This window comes from Antechinus flavipes, chromosome 5 (assembly GCF_016432865.1).
Source record: "Antechinus flavipes isolate AdamAnt ecotype Samford, QLD, Australia chromosome 5, AdamAnt_v2, whole genome shotgun sequence".
NCBI lineage: Eukaryota > Metazoa > Chordata > Mammalia > Dasyuromorphia > Dasyuridae > Antechinus > Antechinus flavipes.
Genome location: NC_067402.1, coordinates 165,283,433 through 165,299,221, shown reverse-complemented (window position 1 = coordinate 165,299,221; position 15,789 = coordinate 165,283,433). Strand labels below are relative to the sequence as shown.

General features: G+C 34.6%; 1 protein-coding gene across 6 annotated transcripts in view; it reads left to right on the top strand.

The window, feature by feature from the left end:
- CELF2 (CUGBP Elav-like family member 2) overlaps positions 1 to 15,789 on the top strand; it is a 974,186-nt gene that overhangs the window by 326,393 nt on the left and 632,004 nt on the right. The window lies entirely within an intron of this gene.

Sequence of the window (15,789 nt, the reverse complement as noted above, 5' to 3'; positions counted from 1 at the left end):
ACTTCCAAACTAACTGCTTTTTTTTCATTCCCCTAGAACAATGAAGCTATTAATATTGTCATTTACTTTTAAAACTTTTATAAAGCCTAATCCTTAAAACAAATTCTAAAGAGTAGTACCCTAAAACTTATTAAAATATTACAGAAGGGAATGAGTTCGTGGAATCACCTCAAGTCCTCGGGAGTTCTCCTCTGCAGTCTTGAAATGATTAATCTTGAAACTCCTTTATTGGCTAAATTGTTTTAATAATTCCACAAACTTTGATTACCTCTCTTTATTTCTTTAATTCCAACATAGACAAAGCTGAAATGACAAGGAGGAAATGTCTTGCAGATTTTTTTTTCTCTTTTCCGATTACCAATTCTCCTGATAAAACTTTAAAGTTGGAGTTAGTCTTGCTTATTATGACAATTGCTTCAACTTTGAAAGTTCATTGACCTTTCTCAGTGTTCTAAACTCTTTATCTATAGCCTTTAAAAGTTTTTCTGACTGGCTGCATTTTTACTTTTTAAAGGTAACAGAATCTAGCTCACAAGAAAAACAGATATTTTACAAAGACAAAACAGACAAAATGACAAGATGAATGCAAATGGACATAGATAATCCTAAGAAAGCACTGCAGTCCATATAGGGACATTCAGTTACTGAGACCTGCAGTTTCAATTTTACAGGGGAATGCAGTTAAAAAAATAATAGAGGCACACAAAAGAATAAAAGCACACAGTTCAATTTTACAAAGGTGTACAGTTTAAAAAAAAAACCACACAGCAAAGGCTTGCAGAGAGGCCAATTAACAAAAGTGTGTAGTTTAAGAAAGGATATATTTACCAGAGGAATCTGAGAGGAATTGGATCAACCTGAAGAGCCTTGGAGTTTTCCTCACAAAGAATGATGAGTTTTACCAAGGTGGGATATCAGAGGAATGGAGGAAGGATAAAGACAGATGATTCAGCATATGAATTGTGGTTGGACTCCAGAAAAATAAAAAAGTGTTGCATATTTCATTTCCACTGCTACCAGAGAGCACAATAGCCCAATTTCAGGTCCTATTCCTCTTCTGATACCAATTAGTGTCAACTGGACCAAACTAGCCTCTAAACTGTGAATGACCAAACCAGAGCAGAGCAGCCTAGAGACAGGGGAGTCATAAATCAAATAGAAGTTTAATTTCAAAGTGAGGGAAACAGCTTATGAGCAAGAATGGGATCAAGATACATGTGTCAGGACTCCTTCCTTCATGGGGTAACCCAAGTAAGAGTAGACTCTCATACCAATGGCTACATAATGAATTGTAGCCCTGACAATGACGGGTAATGGCAACAATGATACAAGCTTGATTCTTAGTAGGAACTCATGACTGAAACATGGGTACTTATCCAGTGTTTGAACTCAGAGAATACCTAATGCTTGTCAAAATAATTCAATAATTATGTTATTCTGCCAGATGGAGAGCAATCAGAGGGTGAGCACAAAGGATTGTTTTTATGCCAAGCTCAGAGTACAGCTTACTTGTTAGGACTTAGCTCTAGAAAATCGAGTGCCGAGGCATCTAGGTGGTGTAATAGATAGAGCACCAGACCTAAAGTCAGGAGGACCTGAGTTCAAATCTGGTCTCAGACACTTAACATGTCCTAGTTGTATGACCTTGGGCAAGTCACTTAACCCCAATTGTCTCAGGGGAAAAAAGAAAATAGAGTTTCTCCTAATATTTTGACAAAAGTTAGGTGGTTGTCGAGATAATATAGGCAAAAAGTAGTAGCCATGTAAGTTGAAGAAAAGGATTAGATGTAAGAGATTATTTATATAGAGATATAGATATAGATCTATATATAGATATATTTTAAAGGTCTCATCTGATTAGACACATGGAGTCGTGGAAAGTACAGACTGAAATTAACACCAAGATTATGAACTTTGGATACAGGAAAGGTAGAGCCTTTGACAGAAATAATGAAGTTTAGAAGATGATTAGGTTTGGAGCCAACCATAAATGAGGTGTGTGTGTGTGTGTGTGTGTGTGTGTGTGTGTGTGTGTGTGTGTATTTGAGTATATTGATTTCAGTATGGTTTGGGGAATACAGTTTGAAATGTCCAATAGGCTGCTGGTGATACAAGAATTGAAACTCAGGGGAGAGATAGGGATTGGATGTGTAAATACATGTCATCAATCTAAAGATGAAAATTAAACATATTTGTTATAATGAAGCCACCAGGAGGGAAAGTGTAAAAAAATAAGAGTAGGAACACTAGCACAGAATTTTGAGGGCCACTGAAAGTTATGCCTTTGTATCCAGAGGGGCATTTTGCATATGGCATTTGCTCAGCAAATATTGTGATTGATGTGCCTTTGAGATAATGTTTATATATTGCCAAGAATTGGATGAAAACTGAAAATTTCAGCTGAATATCTAGAAAAACTCTCTATAGTATCAAAATCTGAATATTTATTTATTTATTGCCTTGAGGTTTGGAAAGTCTTTTTTAATTTTTTTATTAAAGCTTTTTAATTTTCAAAATACAGACATGGATAATTTTTCATTATTAATCCTTGCAAAACTTTATGTTCCCATTTTTTCCTTCCCTTCTCCTTACCTTTTCCCCTAGATGGCAAGTAATCCAAATAGATACACATGATAAAAATATATATTAAATCCAATATATGCATACATATTTATACAATTATCTTGCTGCACAAGACAAACCAAATCAAAAAGAGAGAGAGAGAGAGAAAATAAAATGCAAGCACACCACAAAAAGATTGAAAATGCTATGTTGTGATCCATATTTAGTTCCCACAGTCCTCTCTCTGAGTGCAGATGGCTGTCATCATCACACCACCATTGAAACTTGCCTGGATCATCTCATTGTTGAAAAGAAACATGTCCATCAGAATTGATCATTGAATAATCTTCTTGTTATCATGTACAATCATCTCTGGTTCTGCTCATTTCACTTAGCATCAGTTCATGTAAGTCTCTCCAGGCCTCTCTGAAATCATGCTGCTGATCTTTTCCTACAGAACAATAATATTCCATAACATTGATATACTATAACTTATTCAGCCATTCTTCAACTGATGGGCATCCACTCAATTTCCAGTTTCTTGCCACTACAAAAAGGGCTGCCACAAACATTTTTGTACATGTGGATTCCTTTCCTTACATTATGATCACTTTAGGATATAAACCCAATAGAAACACTAATGGATCAAAGAGTATGCACAATTTGACAACCCTTTGGGCATAGTTCCAAATTGCTCTCCAGAATGGCTGGCTCTTCAGAGTTCCACCAATAATATATTTGTATCCCAGTTTTCCCACATCCCCTCCAACATTTATCATTAGCTTTTCCTGTCATCTTAGTGAAGTATGTAGTGGTACCTCAGAGTTGTCTTAACTTGTATTTCTCCTATCAATAATGAAAATCTGAATATTTAGAGAAATACAAAATAAAAGAATGATGTTTTTCATTTTCAGTCAGATATTTGATATCATGCACTCAGCTTTACCTTTTTCAATGCAGTTTCTTTTGTTTCTGTTACATTCCATTTCACTTCTGTCTATTCACTTTACTTTCCCCTCCCTTCAGGACTTACCAAAAACATTCTTCCATATTAAAATGGCATAATGAAAAGAGAGCAGGATTCTGAAGAAGACATGTGTGGTCACCTAATACTGCATATCCTTGAGCAAGAGACCCCCTCAGGGCCTCACTTTCCTGAAAAAGAGGTTTGGACTGGATAAGATCGAAATTAACTCTATAGGTATGATCTTATGATAGGTAATTCTATGCTAAAATTCAAATGCATGGAGTTGAAATTGAAAGAACTGAATATAAATTCAGGTTTAGTACAGGCTTTTCTTGTGACCTTGAGAAAATCATTGAATTTCTCCAAGTCTTAGTTCCTCATCTGTGAAAGAGGAATAGTAACCTTGACTGCCTCACAGTGTTGCTATGATGATCATATGAAATATTCATAAGAAATCTTAGACAGAATTGGTTGCATGTAAACCACTTTGTAACTGTAAAATGATATATAAATGGGTAGATAAGTGGTACCCAGTGGATGGAACACTGGTCCTGAGGTCAGGAGAATTTGAGTTCAAATCCAGTCTCAGACACTAACTGCCTGTGTGATGTTGACCACGTCACCTAACCTCTCTTTGCCTCAGTTCCCCAAATTGTAAAATGGGGACAAAAATAGAATTTATCTCTCAGCGTTCTTTTGAAGGTCAAATAAGATAATATTTGTAAAACACAGCACAGTCCCTGACACATAGTATGTTCTATATAAATAATAGTTGTTCTATAAATGATCTTTTCACTTATTTTACAGATAGGGAAACGTGGGGTAATCAGGATTAAGTGACTTGCTCTACATTGCATAGGTAATAAATATCTAAGGTTGGGTTTGAATTCAGGTCTTTTTGATTGCAAGACTGGGACTGGGCTGGCACACTAGCCACTGAACTACCTAGGTGGTCAGGCCTAAAAAATAATAAATGTTTTCATATCATTTAAAAGTGGTCTATGATGGAAGATTCTAGAATTCTGTCTATTCTTTTGAACTTAGAGGACAGCTAGATGGAACAGGGGTTAGAACACTGCACTTGGAATTCAGAAGATTCATCTTCATGAGTTCAAATCTGATGACCTCAGATACTCTAATTTTCTAAGCTGTATTATTCTATAAATGAATTATCATGACTATGACTACTATAAAGTCTTCTCTGTCTGTCAGGCCATGTAGCATGAATCCATGCATGACCTTAACATAATCAAATTATCTCATAGCCCCATTATTTCATTCTACCTACTTGACCTATTTATCTGTTTTTGTTGACTTTGGGAACTATGCATATGCATATGCATTCTGGTATACCTGTCTCATGGGGATATTGTGATAGTAAAATAAAATGATATTTGTAGCATCACTGTGAGAACATAAGTGTCATATTAATGCCAAGGATTATTCTGTCTATTCTGCCCAGTGTATTCCTAGGGATATTGTAAGTGGTCAATAAACATTGATCTTGGTTCTTCTGTCTAACCTGTGCCTGTTGGAAGTCTGCCCAAACTTTTCAGTCTGCTCAATGCACTTGCTGAAAAATAGCACAGTGCCCTCAAAAGAGTTCATGAACCTTGTAAAAGTGCCGAATTTATGTCTAACAAGGTACTGGGAGGATCCAGTTCATTAAATGCTAATGATGATGATCTTCTAATGCTAGTGCCCTGAAATAGTTTTTAGAGAATTATTATTTCTTTCAGGAGGAATGTAAAATATAGAATGTCTCTTCATATTGTCCATTGGATTTCTGTACCAACCAAATAAGTTTTGACAATAACATTCTGAGTTGTGTTTACTTTTTTTCTGGAAAATGAATTTGATTCATGATTTTATAGTTGTCTTCATTTCTCCTGTAACAAAATTGTGGATTGTATATATCAATCCACAATATCTTCTGGGTAGTTTCTAATACCTGAGTGGGCTTCTTTCCACCTGTAAAGTGCTCTTGATATTGTAATTTTGTCTCTGGGAATTACAGGATTTATACTTCAAATATAAATTGCAAAAATGAGAACACAAGGAGAGTTAATTCATGCCTGGCAGGTTTTGTGTTTGTATTGAACAAAAACTTTATTATCTTTCTCTCTCTTTTTTTTTAAATAACTTTTTGTTGACAGAACCCATGCCAGGGTAATTTTTTACAGCATTATCCCTTGCACTCACTTCTGTTCTGATTTTTCCCCTCCCTCCTTCCACCCCCTCCCCCAGATGGCAAGCAGTCCTTTACATGTTGAATAGGTTACAGTATATCCTAGATACAATATATGTGTGCAGAACCGAACAGTTCTCTTGTTGCACAGAGAGAATTGTATGCAGAAGGTTATAAATAACTCGGGAAGAAAAACAAAAATGCAAGCAGTTTATATTCATTTCCCAGTGTTCTTTCTTTGGGTGTAGCTGCTTCTGTCCATCCTTGATCAATTGAAACTGAATTAGCTCTCTTTATCGAAGAGATCCACTTCCATCAGAATACATCCTCAAACGGTATCGTTGTTGAGGTATATAATGATCTCCTGGTTCTGCTCATTTCACTTAGCATCAGTTCATGTAAGTCTCGCCAGTCCTCTCTGTATTCATCCTGCTGGTCATTCCTTACAGAACAATAATATCCCATAACATTCATATACCACAATTTACTCAACCATTCTCCAATGGATGGGCATCCATTCATTTTCCAGCTTCTAGCCACTACAAACAGGGCTGCCACAAACATTTTGGCACATACAGGTCCCTTTCCCTTCTTTAGTATCTCTTTAGGGTATAAGCCCAGTAGAAACACTGCTGGATCAAAGGGTATGCACAGTTTGATACTGTCTTTCTTCAAGCATCCATCTTCATACTCTTCATATTATATATTTCACAATTTCCCTTATCTGGACACATCCAATTATCTGCCAAATCTTGCCATTTCTAGCTTCACAAGATTTCTCACATCTGACTCCTTCCTTCTAGTCACACAGTAACCACTGTAATAAAGACTGCCATCACATCATGCCTGAAGGATATCATTAACTTTCTCATTGGTCTAACTCATGTCACTCCTTACTCCAATCCATTTTCCACACTTCATTCTAATCATTTTGCTCTTCACTATTTCATGTCTTTCTATGTTTTTTTCCCTAAAATCAATCAGCTTATCATTTCTTATGACACAGAAGCATTTCATCACAACCATATGCTACAACTTCTTTAGCCATTCCCCAGTTGATGGACATTCCCTCAATTTTCAGTTCTTTTTGACTACTAAAAGAGGGGCTATAAATATTTTAGATCATACAGGTTATTTTCCTTCCTTGGTCATCTTGGGAAACAAATCAAATAATGGTATTGCTGGGTCAAAGAGTGTACACAATTTCATAACTTTATAGACCTAATTCTAGATTGTTCTCCAAAATTGTTGGATCAGGTCACAGTTCCACCAACAGTGTATTAGTGTTCTAATTTTTCCATATTCCCTCCAACATTTGCCATTTTCCCCTTTCTAACATTTTAACCAATCTGATAGGTATGAGATGACATCTCAAAGTTCTTTTAATTTGCATTTCTCTAAGCAATAATTATTTGGCACATCCTTTCATATGAGTGCATATGATTTTGATTTATTCGTTGAAAAAATGCCAGTTCATAGCCTTTGACTTTTTATCAAGTAGGGAATGACTCATATTCTTATAAATTTAACAAAGTTCCCTATATATTTGAGATACGAGGTCTTAACACACAAAAATCATTATTTCTCCTAAATTTTATGCTTGCTTTCTTTCCTTTTATTTGAATAAAAATTTGTAAATTCAATGAAAACAAAACTATCCACTTTGCATCTCACTGTGTACTACATCTTTTGTTTAGTCATACATTTTTCTTCTATCCATAAGTCTGATAGGTTAGAACATATTTTTTAAAGGAATGGTTAGTGAACATTTAGAAAAACAGTTGGTATTAAAAGGTCAAAACAGCTCTATCCAAACTAACATTTCCCTTTTTGACAAAATCATCAAACTTGTATACATAGGAAAACATCAGTTATTGGTTTCATGTCCAGTAATGCCCTAAGGCAAATAAATCATTTTTCCCTTCTCATGAGGGAATTTGCTGACTTAGAGGTGAAATTAAGAGTAGTTATAATAGGCCTTTAAAAAGGCATGGAGTAATATACATCCCAAAACATAGTAGTATATCCTGTCCTCTCAGATCACACTCCACATGGAGTTATTCTGGTAGATCAGAGGAATGTTGTCAATATACTTTACCTACATCTTAGATGAGCAATTGATAAACTCTTTCACACCTTTGTTGACAATATAGAGAGACATAAATAAGAAAATATTGGTGATTCTATATATTCAGAAATGGCTGAATGGTTAGATCCAAATCAGAATCAGTGGACAGCCTAATGTCAACTTAATAGGAGATCTCTAGTAGAATACAGATGGATAGATGCTTAGTTCAGGTCAGTGCATTGATCCATGTATTGAATAATGGTTTATCAAATTTATAGCTAACATAAACTTGTATGGTGAGCTAATAGCTTGGATAAAAGGGTCAAGAAGCATAAGAGCTTAACACTGAAGCAAATTCAATGAAATGTAATTTAATAAGGAAAAAATAAAGTTACTCTTTACATGATTCCAAATTGTTCATAAGTTTCAACTGCTATGTAGCAGTTCATCTGAAAAAATATTATAGAGATAATAAAAAAGTGGTTAAAAGTTATGAACAATTTTCAAGAGGTAATTTACAAAGTATTACTGATCATATGAAAATATGCTTGGAAATAAAGAAAAACAAATTAAAATATTTGAGATTTCAGATAGGAAATCAGAAATGAAAAGAAGAAGAGAAGAAAAAAAAGAATGGAGAAGAGAGGAGAAGTGAAAAGAAAAAAGGAGAGAAGATTCAATGTTAGAGGGCTAAGAAAATATAAAAACACTAATAAACTGTTGATAGAGGTATTAAATGGTCCAGTTACTCTGGAGAACATGAATTATATTTAAAAAGTGATTAAAATATTCATGCCTTTTGACCCAGAAATCCTACTTATAGGCATACACCTCAAGGAAGTGGAAGGCAGAAAGTTTCAATATAAAATATTTATTCAAGTGTTTTTTGTAGCAGCCCAAAAAAGTAGAAGTGATCAGGCAACAAGAATTTTGTATGCCTTTACTGTGTACTAGATTCTATGCTAAGTTCTGGGGATACAAAGAAAGGCAAGAAACAAAACAAACAAAAAACTTCTGTCCTCGAGTAGAGTATGTTCTAAAGGGAGAGATAAGGGAGAGATAACATGTAAATAACTTAATCTGTGCAAGAATCAAAAGTTATCTGAAAGAGGACATCATTAGAGGAGGGAAAGGATGAGGTATTTATTTTCAGAAGTAACTGATATAAAAATAAAAGACAAGAATAAAAATATATTTTTTTATTATCTAAAGACTTTTAGAGAAATAAGTGAATAAGTATATATTTCATTACAGTAGATTAAAACTTCAATGTGAGTTAACTGTGATCCAATATCCTAAAAAAAAATAACAACCAATCTGCATTAATAGATGCTTACCATCCTAGTCCAAAACTGTGATCACCCTGCTGTTTTCTGCCCTAGTTATGCCATATCTGAATAATCACATTTAATTCTGCTGATCACATATAGGAACGATGCTGATAAACTAGAGAAATATCTAGACTGGGGGCAACCAAAATGAACAAGGGTCTCTAGTTAATTCCATTTGATCTATTGAAAAAGCTGATAATGTTTAACCTGAAGATGAGAAGATATAAAGAAGACATAGAGGCAAATTAAAGAACATGAAAGACTGTTATGGAAAAGAGATTAAGCTTGTTCTGCTTGGTCCCAAAAGGCAGAATTGTGAACAATGGGATGAAGTTACAAAGGTGAGAATTTAACTTTCAGATAGGAAAAATCTTCCTAACTACTACAATTATCAAAGAGTAGTAGATTGAGCTCTACTCAGGAGATATGTGGTCCCCCCTCATCATTTTTTGAGCACCTTCTATGTATATAGGCACTGATTATGAGGCAGAGTAAATGGCACAAAAAATAGTCATCATATAAAAAGAAATAGAAATCATAAGGAACTTAGGACAGAGATTACCATTCTTAAAAGTACCATTAAATGAATAAGCAAAATGCAAAGTTGAACCTTTGCAAAAAATGCAAAGTTGAACCCTTGCAAAATACTCCAATGTTTTCCCTCATTTTGCTGATGCTCTAAAATAATTGTTCCTTAATCCAAAGTATATATATGTGTGTGTGTGTGTGTGTGTGTGTGTGTGTATGTGTGTGTGTTGTGTGTGTGTATATATGTGTGTACATATACACACATACACACACATATGTTTGTATATGTATGTGTGTATGTGTATTTGTATGTGTATAGAGAGAGACAGACAGTCAGACAGACAGACACTATAGTTAGTAGTTTAATGACATTGACTTGACTCTCAGGAATCTGATGATTTTCATCTTGAATTATGGCACCCTTGAATGAGATGAAGAGAAATAACATCTGTGTGGTCAGAGATTTCAAAAAAAATTATTGATAGGAGAAATACAAGACTGGCAAAGCTTTGCCAGTAAAGAATTAACAATGAACTTATTTCAGATGTTAGGGGGAAAACAAGGGTAGAGAGAACAAGGAGAAAATCTTTTCTGTACAGTTCAGTATATTAGTCTTTGATTCACCTTAGGCTCTTACTATAGCTTTTTTTTTTTTTTTTTAAATCAGCTTTACCTCCTTGCTTTATTCTATTCTTAGCTTTATAAGGATTTATGAACACTACTAACCTTTGCCAGTGCTTACTGGGAAACCTTGGGAGATCAGCAAAATTTGCCAGTTTAATGACATCTTCCTGCTTAGTACAAAGATAGCATTCATCATCATTTAAACAGACACATGCTTCTACTAGACAGAAAGTCAGTCATGGGTTCCATCAATATCCTATTATGGTTCCAATGTTTGTTATGATATCTACAATAGTATTGGTATCTCAAAGCTCAATTGTTCATATCTTGCAACAACTTCATGGAAAATTAATACACTAAATCAGTTAGTTAATTACCCATATCATTGACCTTGATGCCTTAATGGGAAAACACAGTTTAAACATTGATGATTATAAACAAAGAATTAGAGCATCATATTTATTATATAATTAAAATACCAAAGGGATTTAAATGCTATACAATAAAATAAGACAAACATTTAAGTATGAGTGCCTTTTTCTTCTTCCTTCTCGGCTTCTTGTCTTCTAGCCTCATTTGTTCACCTATTTAAGTTGTTTTGTATATTGCTTTGATTCCATTCTCACATATTTCTAATTTCTAGGCTCTCTGAGATGTGTTGCACCTCTTGAAATATGACACAAATCCATAAATTTTAAAGTTACACCATTCTTGTTATTTGAATAATTTAAGAAAATTCATTTATATCTATTTTCTGTGTATGTGTACAACTCCTGATTGATTTCATAATTTAGATGAAATCCAAAAGCAACAATACTCCATGTAACAGAGGCTATAGGGAGACCTATTAGAAATTATGAGCCTAAAACCTGTACTTCTGGTTCTGGAATTCAGATTCTTGAATGTCAATTATCCAATCATTGTGAAGATATTTGGAGAGTGCTAGAGTAAATTACAAAAAAAAAAAAAAAAAAAAAAAAAAAAAAAAAAAAACCTTCCTAAATTTGACCATTTCTACCCTCAGTCATACCTCTAGGCCCAGAATGTTTTAGGAATGTAATAAAGAATGAAGAGACATGCAAAACTGTATAGTAATATAAAAAGATATAGTAATATAAAATAAATATAAATTATATGCACTAAATTGGCAAACATTTATAAAGAGCTTTATGGATTTCAAAGCACTTTAAGAGACATTATTCCCAACTGGCTTTAAAAGATCAAGTGATTTGAACAAGATAATTGAGCTACTTAATGGCAGGGCCAAGATTAGACCTAGAGTCATAAGATTCATTACCCAATTCTCTGTCTGGACTTCTCATATCCAGTCCTTCCATACTTTCTTTTTATTTTATTTCATTTCTTTATTTTGGCTAGGCAATTGGTGTTAAGCGACTTGTCCAGGGTCACACAGCTAGTACATGTTAAGTGTCTGAGACCCTGATTTGAATCAGGTCCTCTTGACTTTGGGGCTGGCTCTCTATCCATTGCACCATCTAGCTGCCTCCTACCTGCTTTTTATATGGGGAATAATTAGGTTTTTTGTGATTCTCTAATATCCTGCTTAGAATATTGAAAAAGAAGCACATCAGAGTCTAGTAATTTGAATAAAGGGAAACAAGTAGAACTCTTTACTTTTCTCCTATCTTTATTTAGTACAGTGCCTAGCACAGAGTAGGTATTTCATATATGTTCTTTGACTAAGTGATTGAAGTGCTTTCTTTTCTCAGCTCCATCTGTTATTCATTTTGTGACTTAATATTTCCATTTGCAAAATGCTCTGAAGACACTCCTTTATAAATAATAGGCAGGCAATACATGTGTGAGATGATTACAAAGGGGATAATGATGCTAACCTTTTCCTCAGAGGAGCTGAGGAAAATAGATTGTCTTCCATATACTTAACTAATCAACGACCTTTACTGAACATAGTCCATAAGCAAAGTGCAAGTGCTTTGAGCTTCTTCAAGGAAGTATAAGTAAGCATTCTGAAAATTTTGATTTCCTATAATTCTTTTGCCTCCTCCTAAAATTCATTTGCTCTCTGGGTCCTTTTGTTTTCCCCCTCAGAATTTTCCATGTGTCCTAATCTAGGTCTTTTCAGGAACATGTATTGCATATAGGATCATAAGGTCTTAGAATTAAAGATCAAAAGTCATTAAAGGGTATCAAGTAAACTTCTTTTTACAGGTGAGGAAACTGAGGCCCAAAGAGTTTAAATAAATTGTTCAGAATCATATAGCTAGTAAATATCAGAAGCAAGATTCAATTCTACTTTCCTAACTCCAACTCCATGAAGGAAAAATAGATGGAAAAGTATTGTATTTGTGCAGGACCAACCAGAATAAAGGAGAAGCTCAACATTTGTATTTGTTTGAAAAGTTGATACTAATATGCAGAAAACTAACAAACACATTCCAGGTAATCCTGGAAAAGTTCACCATTAGACCTTGAACTTTTGAAAGTCATGTCATTTAAAGCCTGCATTTTAGGATTATTCCCAGGTCATCAAGCTACCAGCAGAATCCACTGTCCATACATTGGACAACTAGATCTTTTTGTGAACCCATCACCTCATATATATGTACAGAATAATTATGTAGAAGATAAGGATAAATATTGATAGAGGAGCTATACGTATGTCTCTTTTAAGAGCTGTGAATACTGAAGGAATATATGTAGGTAGAAAGGGTCTCTGTTTATAGAATAGCCATTTTTTCCCTTTAAAAAGAAGTCAATTGAGCACTTTCAACATTTTTCTAAAGCTTTTTAATCCCCTGGGTAGAATACACAAAAGCATCTATATCCCATATTGAAAGCCTTGTGAAGTTGCTACTGATATAAATTTGATAATGGACTTGGAAATTGGGATCCCTAAGGAACTAATAATCTGTAATTATGGAATTGAGGCACTCACTCCCCCATAGCACACAGCTGGATGCCCTGGACAGGAGTGCCCTCACTGGTTGGTCACATAATTGAGTGGCATCCTTAGTAAAGGAACTTGTGCACTCTGAGTAGCACCATGTCTAAGGAATAAAAGGAAGGAAGAGGAGCAGAAGAGAAAGATAATGGATGAAAACCTTTTCCCATTGTGCATGTTTTTAGATTTTCTGGAGCTCCTGGTTTCAAAGTATAAGTCTGTTAGAAATGTAGTGAGGTGTGTAGGGGTAAGGGAAGCTGACCATCAATTAGTAAGTGGACTAAAATGTAAAAATCAGTAAAGCAAATAATTGTGCACCAATGTGAAGAAGGAAGCCATGAGGGGATAAGGAGATACTGGATTAAAAATACTGAACAGGAGAAAACTGCCCTCTATGAGATTTATTTGTGACAGGTAATTCAATCCATCACATCACCTGAACCATGGAGAATTGTGCTATTGTATTAATTACTCTCTTTAGCAATTCTCTAAGCTTTGGACTATTTAAATTCCAGGATGAGGAAGTGCTAATGGATATGGTATTGGAGATATAGTGAATTAGTATTTCATGCTGTGCTGCTGTCTAAAAGAGTTTTAAATGGTAAGCCACAGACTAGCAGCTTTCCAAGCTTTTAGTGCTCACTCATCCATTTGTTTCTATCAGTATAGAACTGCTTTGGGGCTATGTAAAATTTTTATAATAAAGAAAAAGAAAATTAATGTGAGTTGAATACTTTTTGAAAGATTAATATATGTGTGTGTGTATGTGTGTGTGTGTGTATGTGTATACACATAGAGAGAGAGACAGAGAGATAGAAACAGAGACAGACAGACAGACAGACAAAGAGAGACAGAGAAGCTATAACCCACAGCTGAAGGACTTTGGATCCATAGAGACCCAATAGCTACCTAGGAGACTTTTTCAGTATTTAAAACTCTCTGTGGTTTTTGTTTTCTCCTACCCAGAAATCTCATTGGGAACATTATAATCTGGTGCCTTTTTTGTTCTTCCTTAGGGAATGTTCAGTTACCATAGGCCACAGAAGTATGGACCATAAAACAAACATAATATTCACAACAAAGGATACAAAAAGGACAAACCCATAGATAGTCAAGAAAATGTTCCTACTTCTGAGTCTCATTCTCCCCCAGAGAACTGTAAGTATCTCTACCGCATTGGGATCCAGTTCTCCTAAGGTAGGAAAAATACTCAGAATCACTAGAGAATTGACCCTTGCCCCAACCTTGCAGAAATTTAGGTCATATGATTGACAGTGACAATAAAGGGTAAGATTTGTATTTGCTATGGCCACATTTTGTCTCTGTGCCTTTTTACTCTGGTTCTAGCCCCTCCATGAGTACTTGGCTCCAGGAGCATCTTGTCATTCTGATCTCTCTTTTCCCTTCCATGCTCCATTGAACCATTGCTGTGGCCTGCAGGTCTGTACAATATCAGTCTCTTTCCAGTCTGTGAACAGCTTAGGGTCACCTGATCTCTAAAAATCACAGAATCTCACAGTTGGTAGGAAACTGAGGATCATCTAATCTAAACCATATTCCCGTCAGTGATGTAGAACTTACATTACCCTCTTCTAAAACAAACAAACAAACAAAAAACAAAACAAAAACTTATTCCATTTTATAATAGCACTGATTATTGAAAGATTTTCCTAATTCCAAGTCTAAGTTTGTACATTTGTAACTTTTACCCCATTTTTAAAAGTTTTGTCTTTTAGGGCTATGCAAAATAAATATAATCCCTCTTAAGTCTTTTATATCATATCTGACTCTACCCTCTTTAGATTAATTATTCCAAGACATGAATTTTAACATCCTGATTGTCTTTCTCTAAACATTAGCCTATCTAAGTGCTCCCTAAAATATCCCCAAAACTGAACCCAATGCTCCAGATGTGGTCTGACCCAGGGCATGTTACAATAAAATAGACATTTCTCCATAAGTAAACAATGTACTTTTTTTTAGTGAAGTTGGAAATTACATTAATCTTTCATTGCCTTATCGCACTATTTGTTTATATTGAATTTGTGGTTCACAAATATTCCCATATCTTTTTGAGATTAATTTATCTATAGCCTTGACTTCTCTCTTGAACTTGTGGAGTTTATTTTTTCTCAATCCAGATAAAAGATTTTACATGTATCTCTATTCAATTTCATCTTATTAGATTTGACTCAACAATTTATCCTTTCAAGTTGTTTTTTTGAAATCTAACTTGGTTATAAAATATATTAGTCGTTCCTTCTAGCTTTGTATAACCTGAAAAATTTGCTAAGCATATTATGATTGCCTTTAACTCATGAAAGTGTTCAATACCACAGATTCAAGTGCAAAGTTCTAGCCCATTCCACTAGAGATTTCCTTTCAAATTTATATCACACTCTGCAATTCAATTCAGCAAGCATTTATCAAGTACCTACTGTATGTCATGAACTATTGATGACTATTCTTTGAATCTGGCCATTCAGCCATCAAGTTCCCTTTAAAGGTAGCATTCTGCTCTTCTTCACCACCCTAATTTTTGTCACCATTATCTATTTCCTGATACTTCTGAAATACTATGGTTCTTTTGGAATGAGC